Consider the following 12,489-nt stretch of genomic DNA (forward strand, 5'->3'; position numbering starts at 1 on the left):
GAAATCCAATGGAGATGAATAACACCTGGAAAAATGAAAAGATTGAACTAGTGCAACAATGCAATAAATAAAATGAAAAGGATAATGAACACTTTGTTGGTGACTGAGATGATGACATTATTCTCAGCAATATCCAGGAGTAGGGGCGGGAGGGACAAGGAAGTCAGAGCAAATGGTAATGAAACAGCAAGATCCATGATTAGAAGGAAATTGTTTCAGAAGGTCATGTGCATGTAAAACAGAACAGCAGCTGATATACTAATAAAGACTGCTTAGTGGTACAGAAAAAGAGGAATGTTGATAGTAAGATCTAGAAATATGCTATCTTCCTAGAGACTTGCAAAGAAATACCACTTTGCTGAAGTAAAACCCAGAACTTGGGGAAGTTAGTGCTGACAGAGAACTTCCCAGGGTAAGGAGAGTAGGAAAATATACTCATAGTCACTGCATTGCACAGAGAAAGAACACAGGGTTTCCAAGCAGAATTGAGTTCCATCCCCGGCTTTATGGCTTATGATCTGTGTCTGGTCTTGAGTTAGTTAGCTAACTCTAGGCTGGAGCTTTTTCTGGCAGAGTCATTGTCCAACAAGTATTGAATGAGGGAATCTTTCTGAGTGGTGACACACCGTGCTTAAGAGCGTGGACAATGAAGCTGTTCTGCTTGGATTAAAAGCCCAGCTCCACCCATATTAGCCAACATCCTCCAACAAGCTACTAAACCTGTCTCCATCACATGGTTTCTCTATCTGTAAAATGAAGGCAATCATAATTCCCACCTCATAGGGCTGTTGAAGATTAAATGAATTTATATTTGTAAAGCAGAGGGTGCATGGCTCATTAACTTTTTTTTTTTTTAAGAGGCAGGCAGAAAAACAGCTCCCAGAGCTGGGGCCTGAGCTGGGAGCCAGGAACCCAGTCCATCCAGGTCCTCCATGTGAGTGGTAAGGACCCACCTACTTGAGCCATCACCTGCTGCCTCCCATGTGTTTATTGCCAGGAAGCTGGACTCTTGAGCCAGCTGGAAATTGAACCCAGGTACTCCAGTGTGGGACGCAGGCATCTTAACCTGTGCTTTAACTGCAAAGCCAGATGCCTGCCCCTCATGTTTAATACAGTATCGAGGGTGGATGGTGTGTCTCAGTTGCTCCATCTGTATCCTGTGATCATAAGTAATGTAAAGGTTCAGAGGATGTGTACAAGGTGCTAGAGAGAAGATGCTTACAGATTTTATTTCCCTCCCCCCAACTCCTAAGTCCACCCTGTTCCCATGGAAACCTTGTCTGATTGCCACTGCCACTGCCTTCAAGAGGTTATTGCTCAACTTAGTTTAAGCAGTTGATTCCTTGGTTTCCTTGATTCCAAGAAAATTCTTTGATTTCCTTTGGTTCAGCTGAGAAACTCAGAATGAGTTTGCTGAAGGCTAGGATTGAATAACAGGAACACAACACCAGAGAATCAGCTGATGTGAACTCTGCCCTATATTAATCTCAAGGTGGGGGCGGGAGTGGAAATGATGTTAAGGAAATTCTAACCTTTTTAATACTTCAGTTTATTCCCTTCTTACTTCCTCTTCCAGGATCCTACAGAACATCAACTGGCCGATTAGTTACTGAAGCAAGTTCTTCATTTTGTTGCTAAGAGGGAAGAAGGAGGAATAAACAGTAAGTAGTCAGAAACAAGAACACTCAATGATAAACTCTACATGGTAGCCAAAACTTAAGATTTATTAAGATCAGCAAACAATGGGGCAAATCAATCCATTACTTGTTTTTGCAGGTAGTTTTATTGGAACACAGCCACATTCAACAGTCACACGTGTAATGTGTTGTCTCTGGCTGATTTTGTGCCACAGTGGCAGAGTTGAGTAGCTGAGACAGAGACTGTGTGGCTTGGAAAAAACTTACTAACCCCTGGTCTCGATAATTCACCCATAATAATATTTGCAGTATCCTCAGTGCAAAAATTTTTCACCTTTATCCCATTCTCCAATTCATTCCATATTTTTTGTTGAAAGTCAGAGGACATAGAGACACAGAAAGATCTCCCATCTACTAGTTTACTCCCCAAATGTACACAACAGCTCAGGCTGGGCTAAGGCTGAAGCTAGGAGTCAGGAACTCAGTCCAGGTCTCCCATGTGAGTGGTGGGGACTCAACTACTTGAACCATTACCTGCCATCTCCCAGAGTCTACATCAGAAGAAAGCTGGAATTGGGAGCAGAGCCAGGACTTGAACTCAGTCATTCCAACATGGGATAATGGAGTCCCAAGCAGTTAAGATGTCCCTGACCCATATCACAGTACCTGGGTTTGATTCCTAGCTTTGGGCTTATGATTTCAGCTTCTTGCTAATGCAGACCCTGAGAGGCAGCAGTAATGGCTCAAGTAATTGGGGTCTAATGCAGACCCTGAGAGGCAGTAGTAATGGCTCAAGTAATTGGGGTCTAATGCAGACCCTGAGAGGCAGCAGTAATGGCTCAAGTAATTGGGGTCTAATGCAGACCCTGAGAGGCAGTAGTAATGGCTCAAGTAATTGGGGTCCTGCAACCCACATGGCTCTTTCTGATTCCTGGCTTCAGCCCAGCCCAATCATGCTTGCTGCCAGTATTTGATTAGTAAACCAGAAGGCAGGAGCACTCTGTCTGACTCTCTTTCCCTTACTGTCTGTCTCTCAATTAAATACATAAATTAAAAAAAAAATATATATATATATATGAAATAGGGATGTGGGTTTAGCACTGCAGTTAAGTTGCTGCTTGGATTGCCCACATCCCATATTGCAGAGCTTGGTTTGTGTACCAACTCTTCTACTTCCCACTCAGCTTCCTGCTGATATGCATCACAGGAGGTAGCAGATGATGGCTCAAGTACTTGGGTCCTTGGCCACCCATGTGGGAGACCCGGGTGGAGTTCTGGACTACTGACTTCAGCATGACCTAGTCCTGGCTGTTGCAGCCATTGGGGGAGTGAACCATCAGGTGGAAATTGTGTTTGTGTGTGTGTGTGTTTGTGTCTACCTTTCAAATAAAATAAATCTGCTTTTTTAAAACAGGAAATACATAGGGTAGGAGATGGGAGAAGAAGGTGAAAAAGAGGCTGACCTTTTATGTGAGGAGCTCAATCTCCTTTTATCAGCAAAGGAAAACTTTTCACAGAAACTCCCCCAAAACACAACCATCCCAGCCCCAGTAAACACCCCTCAAGTTTCATTGACTAGAAATATATTATGCAACCATTCTCTTAGCTACAGCTATGATAGGAAAGTTAATGTCTGGCAAGGGAGACAAAAGCAGTCATGTTGGCTTAGATCAATCAGGATTAATCCCCTCACTCTGGGCCCATTGCTGCCCCCACACCAAACGTTGGGTTCTGTCAACAAAGAATAAGAGAGCCTAGCTGTTAGTTAGGCAATGACACTGTGTTTGCCACGTTTTTCCAATATCAAATCCATAAACCTAGATATTTCCCTACTTATTTCACTCTTTCTTCTCCATAACACCAATAGGCAGTCCCACTGCCTGTGCCTTAAATTCCACCCCCTCACCTCTTAGCGACTTGATTCCTTTATTTCCTTTCTTTCTCGAACGGTTGATCTTTCCCTGGCTATGGAATCACATTTCAGGCTGATGTACAAACATGCTACAGGAGTGTCTTCCATCTTTAAAAATTCCTTCCTGGTGGATAAAGACATGTGGTAAAACAAGTAGAGTAAAATGTTGTCAAATTTAGTGATTTTACTGCAAAATTCTTTCCAAGTTTGCTGTATGCTTAAAACTTTCCCGATGTAAGGTGAGGAATAAAATCTTTTCCTTGACCCCAAATCATCCTCCAAATTGCAGCCCTGCTAATTATCCAAATTTGTTCATAAAGTTCCTTTGTCTCCTTGCTCGCACTTTTTGACTCTCAGTTTATGCCAGTCTGGCTTCAATATCCACCACTCTGTGAGATTATTCTTGCCGAGGCCACCTGTGAGTGGAGAAGCTTCTGTCCTCATCGTACTCAACTGTTCAGCAGCTTTGGTTGCTGTTAACTTCCCCCTCCTGGAAACACTTTCCTCTCTTGACACCTGACACTGCCTTCTTCTCTTCTTCTAGCTCTCTGTTTACCTTCCTGAATACTCCTTTCCAGTCTCCTTTCCAGCTTCTTTGCCAATACCCAGGATGGAATGCCTCAAGGGTTGGCTTTGAAACGTCCTCTCCAACTACAGCCAGTTTATCACAGGGGCACCTTCAGTATTTTATGTAAGACATCTCTTTATTGGGCAGAAGGTTTTACATACCTAGACCCTGCCCATCAAATGCCAGGGATGTTCCTTGGTCCCAGCAGTCAATGTGATGACCTAAATTGCTTGTAGAGAATCTCTAGAAAAGTGATTCTTCTCTAGGTTTAGAAACATCTTGTGTCTCGTTTCATAACGCCAGGCAGTCCATGACCTTAAATACCGAGTATATGCTAATACTCAAACATCTCTGGCCCAAACATCTCTTAATGAAATTTAGACTGCCTGCAACTATCTACATTTCCATTTGGATGGCCTATGGTGAAAGCATAGTACTCCTTTAATGAATATATGATTCAGTTAACTATCAGCACCCCTCTTGTCTAAAACTAAATTCTTAATCTTTTCTGTCTGTTATTCCCTGCAGGAAACATGGAAATCTACTCAGCTTCCACTTGAAGAAAGACCTGACTGCCCAGCTGTGAGCAGTGCAGTTAACTGACAGCCTCTGGCTGTCACCTGTCTCAGGTCTACCTCAGCTTCACAGCCCCTCTCCTCAGGGGGTGGCCTACTTAAGCCATGTTCGCCTTAGGCCAGGTGATAATCCTAGGTCTAGTGCAACAGAAAACTCTAACTGGCAATTTTTGCTCTGCAGCTCCGTGCTAGGCCAGCAGAGATGTTGTCCAGTGTGTGTCATTGTCTGAGGGCTGCTCCTGCACAATTCTGCTTCTGCCACGTTTCCTGTCACAGCTATTATTCCCTGATAAGCCTTTTGTGCTCCTAACACTGTCTAAACATCTGCTTCCCAGACAACCTACTCACCACTCTCTATCCTTCTCATCTAGTAAATGCACCGGTTGCTCAAGTTAAAACCAGGTGAGCCAATTCTAATTCTCTGTTTTCCTGCACATCTAGTCAATCAACAAGTTCTACTTTCAAAATACATAAACTATACCTCTCTATCCACCCCCACCATGTCCAAATCATCATCATTTCTCAATGGAAAACTACAAATAGCCTCCAAATAAATGTCCTATTCCCACTTTGGCCCTCTATGAACCACTCACCAGAGGTCAGGCAATCCTTTAAAACAGCACTACTTGAAAACACTATCTTTATTTTTCTATTAGATTCATTCATTGGAAAGGCGGAGGGAGAGAGAATGAGAGAGAGAGAGACAGAGAGAGAGAGAGAGAGAGAGAGAATTACATCTGCTGGTTTACCCACCAAATACCTGAAACAATGAGGACTATACCAGGTGAAGCCAGGAGCCAGGAACTCCATATAGGTCTCCTGAAAGGGTGGCTGTTGCTCCCACTCTTCGTGGAGGAACGACACAGGACCCTGCGCTGTTCTTTCGTCTGCTCGGCCCTCCCCGGGTTTGCTGCTGGTTCTTCCCGGGTTGGCTACTATCCCTTCCACCTCCGTGGAAGGGCAGTTCCCCCTGGCCACATTCCCCACTTCCGCAGGGGAGCAGCACACCGCCGGCCGGCTTTCTCGGGGGCTGCACAGGTGTTCCTTCAGCTAGATGTTCCCCTTAGATGTTCCCGGTGCATGCCGTCTCTCTCCTCCTTTATAGTCCTCCTCCGCCAATCCTAACTCGGCTGCCCACACGCCGAGTACGCTGCTCTCCAATCAGGAGCAAGTCCTACAGTTTATTGGTTGAACTGGAGGCAGCTGTGCGGAAGCTGTTTACTTCTCTCCCAGCGCCATATTGTGGGAGAGCAGATGCATAGAATAAGTCTTAATTCCAGTAACTCAGTCTAGTCCGGGTTGCTCCCCACAGGTGGCAGGGACTCAAGCACTCTAGCCGTCATTTGCGGCCTCCCATGTTCATTAGCAGGAAACTGGATTGGAACCAGAGGTGGGACTTAATTCCAGGTACTCCAATATAGTAGGCAGGCATCCCAAGCAGCAACTTAGCCCACTGCAACACAAAACCTGCCCCTGTACGACCCTTTTAAAAGCTTTTATGCAGACATTTTCTTTTTTTTTTCCAAAATATTTATTTATTTAATTTGAAAGGCAGAGTTACAGAGAGGGAGGGAGAGATACAGAGATCTTCCATCTGCTGGTTCACGCCCTAAATGGGCCGCAGTGGCTGAGGCTGGGCCAGGCCAAAGCCAGGAGCCAAGAGCCAGGAGCTTCATCCGGGTCTCCCATGTGGGTTCAGTGCTCCAAGGACTTGAGCCATCCTCTGTGGACTTCCTAGGCACATTAGCAGGGAGCTGGATTGGAAATGGAGCAGCTGGGACTCAAACCAGTGCAAATATGGGATGCTGGCATTCAGGTAGTGGTTTAACCCATTATGCTACAATGCCAGCCCCCACTTCATCCTTTTGTGATGCCATGTAGATTGTATCTTTCCACTCCCCACCTCAGGTTGCAGTTCTGGAATGAGGTTGATATCACTGGGAGATGATACAAAAAGATGATACACACAGGATTTCAGTAGGATGAAGGAATGAGTTGTTATTTCAAGGTGTTAGAGAAATTCATGCTATCATAAAGGGTGTGGCAAAGCAACCTTCAAGAGTGAAGAAGATTGTTTCTATAGTTCATGATATCACAAGTAGAGGAGTGAATCTTGAAATCTTTTAAGAATTATTTATTATTTGTATTTGCTTGGAAGGCAGAGAGAGAGAGAGAGAATGAGAGAGAGGTTTTCCATCCATTGGTTCACTCCCCAAATGCCTGCAACAGCCAGGGCTGGGTCAGGCTGAAGCCAGGAGCCACAAACTCAGTCAGTAAAAAACTTGACATCCTAAGAGATGGACAGACTCTGGAATCACCAGTAGGTGGTGCACAACAGAAGGGCAGGATTCATATTTGGGAAATCAGTAACCACTGATGTCATAAAGAGATGCAACAGTCACTCATTCCTTCATGTATGATAACACAGAAAAGGATCAAAGTCCTAGGCCAAAGATCTCAGATTGCTGCCCAGGATAGAATATGGCCCATAAAGATATTCTAGGGTCCGGCACTGTGGCTCAGTGGGTTAAAGCCCTGGCCGGCATCCCATATGGACGCCAGTTCGAGACCTGGCTGCTCCACTTCCATTCCAACTCTCTGCTATGGCCTGGGAAAGCAGTAGAAGGTGGCCCAAGTCCTTGGGCCCCTGCACCCGCATGGGAGACTCGAAAGAAGCTCCTGGCTCCTGGCTTCAGATCGGCACAGCTCCAGCTGTTGCAGCCATCTGGGGAGTGAACCAGTGGATGGAAGACTTCATTTTCTCTCTGCCTCTCCTCTCTCTGTATAACTCTGACTTTGAAATAAAATAAATCTTTAAAAAAAAAAAAAGATATTCTGTTGGCCTGCATAAGAGATGTTGCAGGATTTCTGGCTTCTTTTGAGAAAGCTTGAGTTTTGACACCCCTTGGCCTGTGTTCTTACGTGGCACCCGCAGGCTGTAGCAAACAGCTTCCTTCTTTGGACAAGGCAGATAGCCTAGGTTCACCGCAGTCCTCACTGAGCCACCTTTACTCATACTGTCTGCCTAGCACTTGTAGGCATTTCTGACACTGGTTTGGGGAATTCTGTATAACAGAGGTGAGTCACTGTTGGGAAATGTGTCTCAGGAGGAAAAGGTGATGTATGACCGAAGTATGCAGACCTTTGAACATCCACTGTGACAGAAACAGAAGCAGCTGGATATTTATATCCTGCCATTTTAACCCCAAGAATATTCTGATCTGATACTAGGATCTCTTAGAGCATTTTGTCTCTGTTATGTTGAAGGCGCCAGAATCCATTGGTATGGCATATGGCTATTTTTTTTTTTTTTTTTGACAGGCAGAGTGGACAGTGAGAGAGAGAAAGAGAGAGAGAGAGAGAAAGCTCTTCCTTTTTCCGTTGGCTCACCCCCCAATGGCCACTGCGGCCGGCGCGCTGCAGCCAGCATACCATGCTGATCCAAAGCCAGGAGCCAGGTGCTTCTCCTGGTCTCCCATGGGGTGCAGGGCCCAAGCACTTGGGCCATCCTCCACTGCACTCCCGGGCCACAGCAGAGAGCTGGACTGAAAGAGGAGCAACTGGATCAGAATCCGGCGCCCCAACCGGGACTAGGACCCGGGGTGCCGGTGCCGCAGGTGGAGGATTAGCCTAGTGAGCCCCAGTACTGGCCGCATATGGCTATTTTTAAATAAAGGGCACTTAGATTTAAAAAAAAGAAATTAAGCCCAACAGGTTCAGGAAGATCACTCTGACCTTCATTCTGGTTCTTAAAAGCAGGAAACATGGCTGGCACCATGGCTCACTAGGCTAATCTTCCGCCTGCGGCACCTGGCTCCTGGCTTCGGATCAGCGCAGCACAATGGCTGTAGGGGCCATTGAGGGTTGAAGCAACAGAAGGAAGAACTTTCTCTCTGTCTCTCTCTCTCACTAACTCTGCCTTTCAAAAAAAAGAAAAAGAAAAGAAAAGAAAGAAAGACAACTCCATTGGGCTCCGATAGAACTTTTTTTTTTTTCTTCTTTACAGGCAGAGTGGACAGTGAGAGAGAGACAGAGAGAAAGGTCTTCCTTTTGCTGTTGGTTCACCCTCCAATGGCCGCCGTGCTGCGGCCAGCGCACTGCGCTGATCCAAAGCCAGGAGCCAGGTGCTTATCCTGGTCTCCCATGGGGTGCAGGGCCCAAGGACTTGGGCCATCCTCCACTGCCTTCCTGGGCCACAGCAGAGAGCTGGCCTGGAAGAGGGGCAACCGGGACAGAATCCGGCGCCCCGACCAGGACTAGAACCCGGTGTGCCGGCGCTGCAAGGCGGAGGATTAGCCTGTTGAGCTGCGGCACCGGCTCCGATAGAACTTTGAAAATAAATTTATTATAGAATTTCTCACACTGTAGTAGATTTTTTTAAAAAAATTATCCATTGCCTTTGGTGGAATTAAAGATTATGAGTTACTTAAAGACAGCATTTTCATGTCTCCAAATCCTGGCAATCTAAAGACATTAACAAATATTTGTTGGATGAATAGTTATAAGCAGGTATAGAAATCTCCTAGGTCTGGGGTGGGTGTTTAACCCAGTGGTTAAGATGCCTGCATCCCAGGTCAGAGTACCTGATCCGAGTTCAGGCTCCCCTGCTTCCAATGCAGCTTCCTGCTGGTACTCACCCTGGTAGGCAGTAGATGAGGAGTCAAGTACTTGGATCCCTCCCACCCGCAAGGGAGACCCTGATGGAGTTTCTGGCTCCTGGTTTCAGCCTGGTCCAACCCAAGCTGTTGTGGGTATTTGGAGAGTAAGCCAGCAGATGGAAGATCTCTGTCTCTCTCTGCCTTTCAAATAAAATGAAAATAAATTTTTTAAAAAGTCCTATTCAAGATTGTAGTGTGGGGCCAGTAAGGGACATATGATTATGTAATAAAATTTGTCATAAATTTTATGATGGGATGCAGCAGAATATGATGTCATGAGGAAAATCTATGAACACTTATCTGATGACACTAGTCTGGAAGTGCTAACTACAACAGAAAGAGGATCTGGGCCCTGCAGGTAGAACACTGGGTGTTGCAAGCTCCTAGGAAATCATCTCACATCCAGCTAAACCTCAGCACCTACCACAGTCCTGGAACACAGTAGGCCTACGGTGAATAGTTAACGAAGAAAGAAATTAATGAACAAGTGAATCTAGGACTGAACTAGCTAGCATATCCTGGGTTTTCAGCCATCCTAAATCAAGCTTCAGATCTGATCTGGGTTGGTCTGGAGTGATTTAGTTTTATGTCAAGCTGGATTGGTACTTATGGTAACTGTGTTCTGGGATGGGCTGATTCCTTAGTTGAGGTCAAGTGTAGTTGTCTATGTCAATAAAACTCTGGGTTCCACTTTGCATTCAGATAACACTGGCTGAGATCTGACAGGATCGGCACCTGATCTGAACTGGTGTGCTTGTACTGATATTAGTATATTTTTTTTTTTAAGATTTACTTATTTATTTTAAAGCAGAGTGACAAAGGGAGAGAGAAGGAGAGACAGAAAAAGTGTTCACTCCCTCAACAGCCAGGACTGGCCTAGGCCAAAGCCAGGAGCCAGAAACTCCATCCAGGTCTCACATAAAGGTGGCAGCAACCCAAGTACCTGGGCCATCATCCACTGCCTCCCGGGCACATCAGCAGGAAGCTGGATTGGAAGCACAGAGTAGATGGGACTCGAACCAACACTCTGCTATGGGATGCTGGTGGCCCAAACAGCCAGGAGCCAGCTGTGCCACAATACCCACCCCTCATAGCAGATCTTAAAATCTCATTAGGTAGTGTGTTTCCTGCCTGGAATAAGTTGGTAATTCTAAAACCATCTGGCAAATTTTAGGTTAGAGAAAATTAGTAAATATATGTGAATAATTTTCAGATTGCTGTCAGACAAGAGTAAAAATATAGAAAGGAAGAAGGCTAGAATGGTATTTGAATTGGAAATAGAATAACAAATATGAATCCACAGTTTTATATAAATATGGGAACCTTCAAAAAGTTCATGGAAATGCATATTATGAAAAAATTTGGGGGCAGAGGCTGTGGTGTAGTGGGTAAAGCTGCTGTCTGCAGAGCAGGCATCCAATGTGGGCGCTAGTTCAAGTCCTGGCTGCTCCACTTGCAGTCCAGCTCCCTACTAATATGCCTGGGAAGGTAGTGTAATATGGCACAAATGCTTGGGACCCTGCACCCACATGAGGGACCTAGATGAAACTCCTGGCTCCTGGCTTTGGATCAGCCCAGCTCCGGCCATTGTGGCCATTTGAGGAGTGAACCAGCAGATGGAAGACCTCTGTCTCTCTGCCTCTGCCTCTGCCGCTGCCTCTGCCTCTGCAATAAAATTAGCTTACCTTTTAATTCCAATTTTCCATTAATTTTTTGAACTCCCCTCTTAGGTCAATGGGTGGATGGGTGGATGGATGGATGGTATTTTTTTTTAATATTTATTTATTTACTTGATAGAGTTACACACAGAGAGAAGGAGAGGTAGAGAGAGAGGTCTTCTATCAGCTGGTTAACTCCCCAATTGGTCACAATAGCTGGAGCTGCACCAATCTGAAGCCAGGAGTCAGGAGCTTCTTCCAGGTCTCATGCAGGTGCAGAGGTCCAAGGAGTTGGGCCATCTTCCACCGCTTTCCCAGGCCATAGCAGAGAACTGGACTGGAAATGGAGCAGCTGGGACTTGAACCGGCACCCATATGGGATGCCAGAACTATAGGCTTTACCTGCTAAACCACAGCACCAGCCCCTCAAATAAAATTTTAAAAGTAGGAAGGATCAGCATCAGTTCTTGGGTGCTGGGAGGGGATCTTAAGTTGGGCCTTAGCTGTCACAATCCTCTTCTATATGCCTCCAATGTGTGTTACAGTATATGCTTGATCACATTAAAACTTTAAAAAGTTGACTTGAGCAATTCACAGCAATTCATGAATCTGGCAATACCAAACCACTGGCAACTTGGGCTTTCTCCAAGGGGTCAGGAAGGGGAAGACTTGTATCAGGTGTTCATGGGAGCATGATGGGCTGGCAGGGCTGGCTAGATACAGTCTGGTTTGCCACTGCAGACATCAGCAGTCTTTTGGGTCCATGTCAGCCTCTTAATGACTTCATTCCTGTATACTACACATGAGTTCTGCTTTAGAATTATACTATATTGACTTAACCAATAGAAAACACTCCCTTCTTGGCTTGCCTGGTTTGGTTTGATTCTCATGCCTTCAGGCTTCAATGGTGTTGTGTCAGTAGTTATTTCAGCTCTGGAATAAGAACCCCAAAGGGCTCTATAGTGACTTCAAAATACCCACACACCAGGACAGACTCTTTCTGAGAGCCTTCACGGTCTCCTGGTAGCCACTGCCTCCCTTCCCAGTCTCACCAACTCTGCTGTATTACCTCAAGCACCTTCCTCGGCAGTAAAACCTTGTACTTGAAAGCCAAGTTTACTCAGTCTTCCTTCTTTTTCCCTAAACCTATCACTTTGCCTAAGATTCTTTTACTCTTTATTGATTCCTATTCTTCAGATTCACCAAGTACAAATTCACAGTGAGTCCTCTGGAAGAAGTCTTCGTTGACTAAAGTCTCCCAAAGCCTCCTCTCTATATCTCATGATAACTTCTCATTTCGTCAGACCCACCCTTTGTGCAATCTATCCTTCTTGGCCTCTTGGAAGCATCTGATGCTGTTAAGCAGCCTCCCCTTGGCACTCACTACTGTCTTGGCTTCACTAATAGAGTGAAAGAGGCAAGCTAAAAACAAACATAGAGGGGCCAGTGCTGGGATAGTAGGTTAAGTCTCTGCCTGCGGT

General features: G+C 45.5%; 1 long non-coding RNA gene across 2 annotated transcripts; it reads right to left on the reverse strand.

Moving 5' to 3' along the window:
• Window positions 1-3,543: 3,543 nt before the first annotated feature.
• Window positions 3,544-5,612, reverse strand: LOC149128385 (uncharacterized). Of its 2 annotated transcripts, none has more exons than XR_016218543.1 (2): window positions 5,474-5,612; window positions 3,544-3,673 (listed from the first exon to the last, which is right to left on the reverse strand). It is a non-coding gene; the product is annotated as an uncharacterized LOC149128385 (long non-coding RNA). The 2 variants fall into 2 exon arrangements; XR_016218544.1 differs by having other exon boundaries at window positions 5,453-5,590.
• Between the last annotated feature and the right edge of the window lie 6,877 nt (window positions 5,613-12,489).

Source organism: Oryctolagus cuniculus, chromosome 1 (genome assembly GCF_051225735.1).
Source record: "Oryctolagus cuniculus isolate XC-2025 breed Fujian yellow rabbit chromosome 1, ASM5122573v1, whole genome shotgun sequence".
Lineage (NCBI taxonomy): Eukaryota > Metazoa > Chordata > Mammalia > Lagomorpha > Leporidae > Oryctolagus > Oryctolagus cuniculus.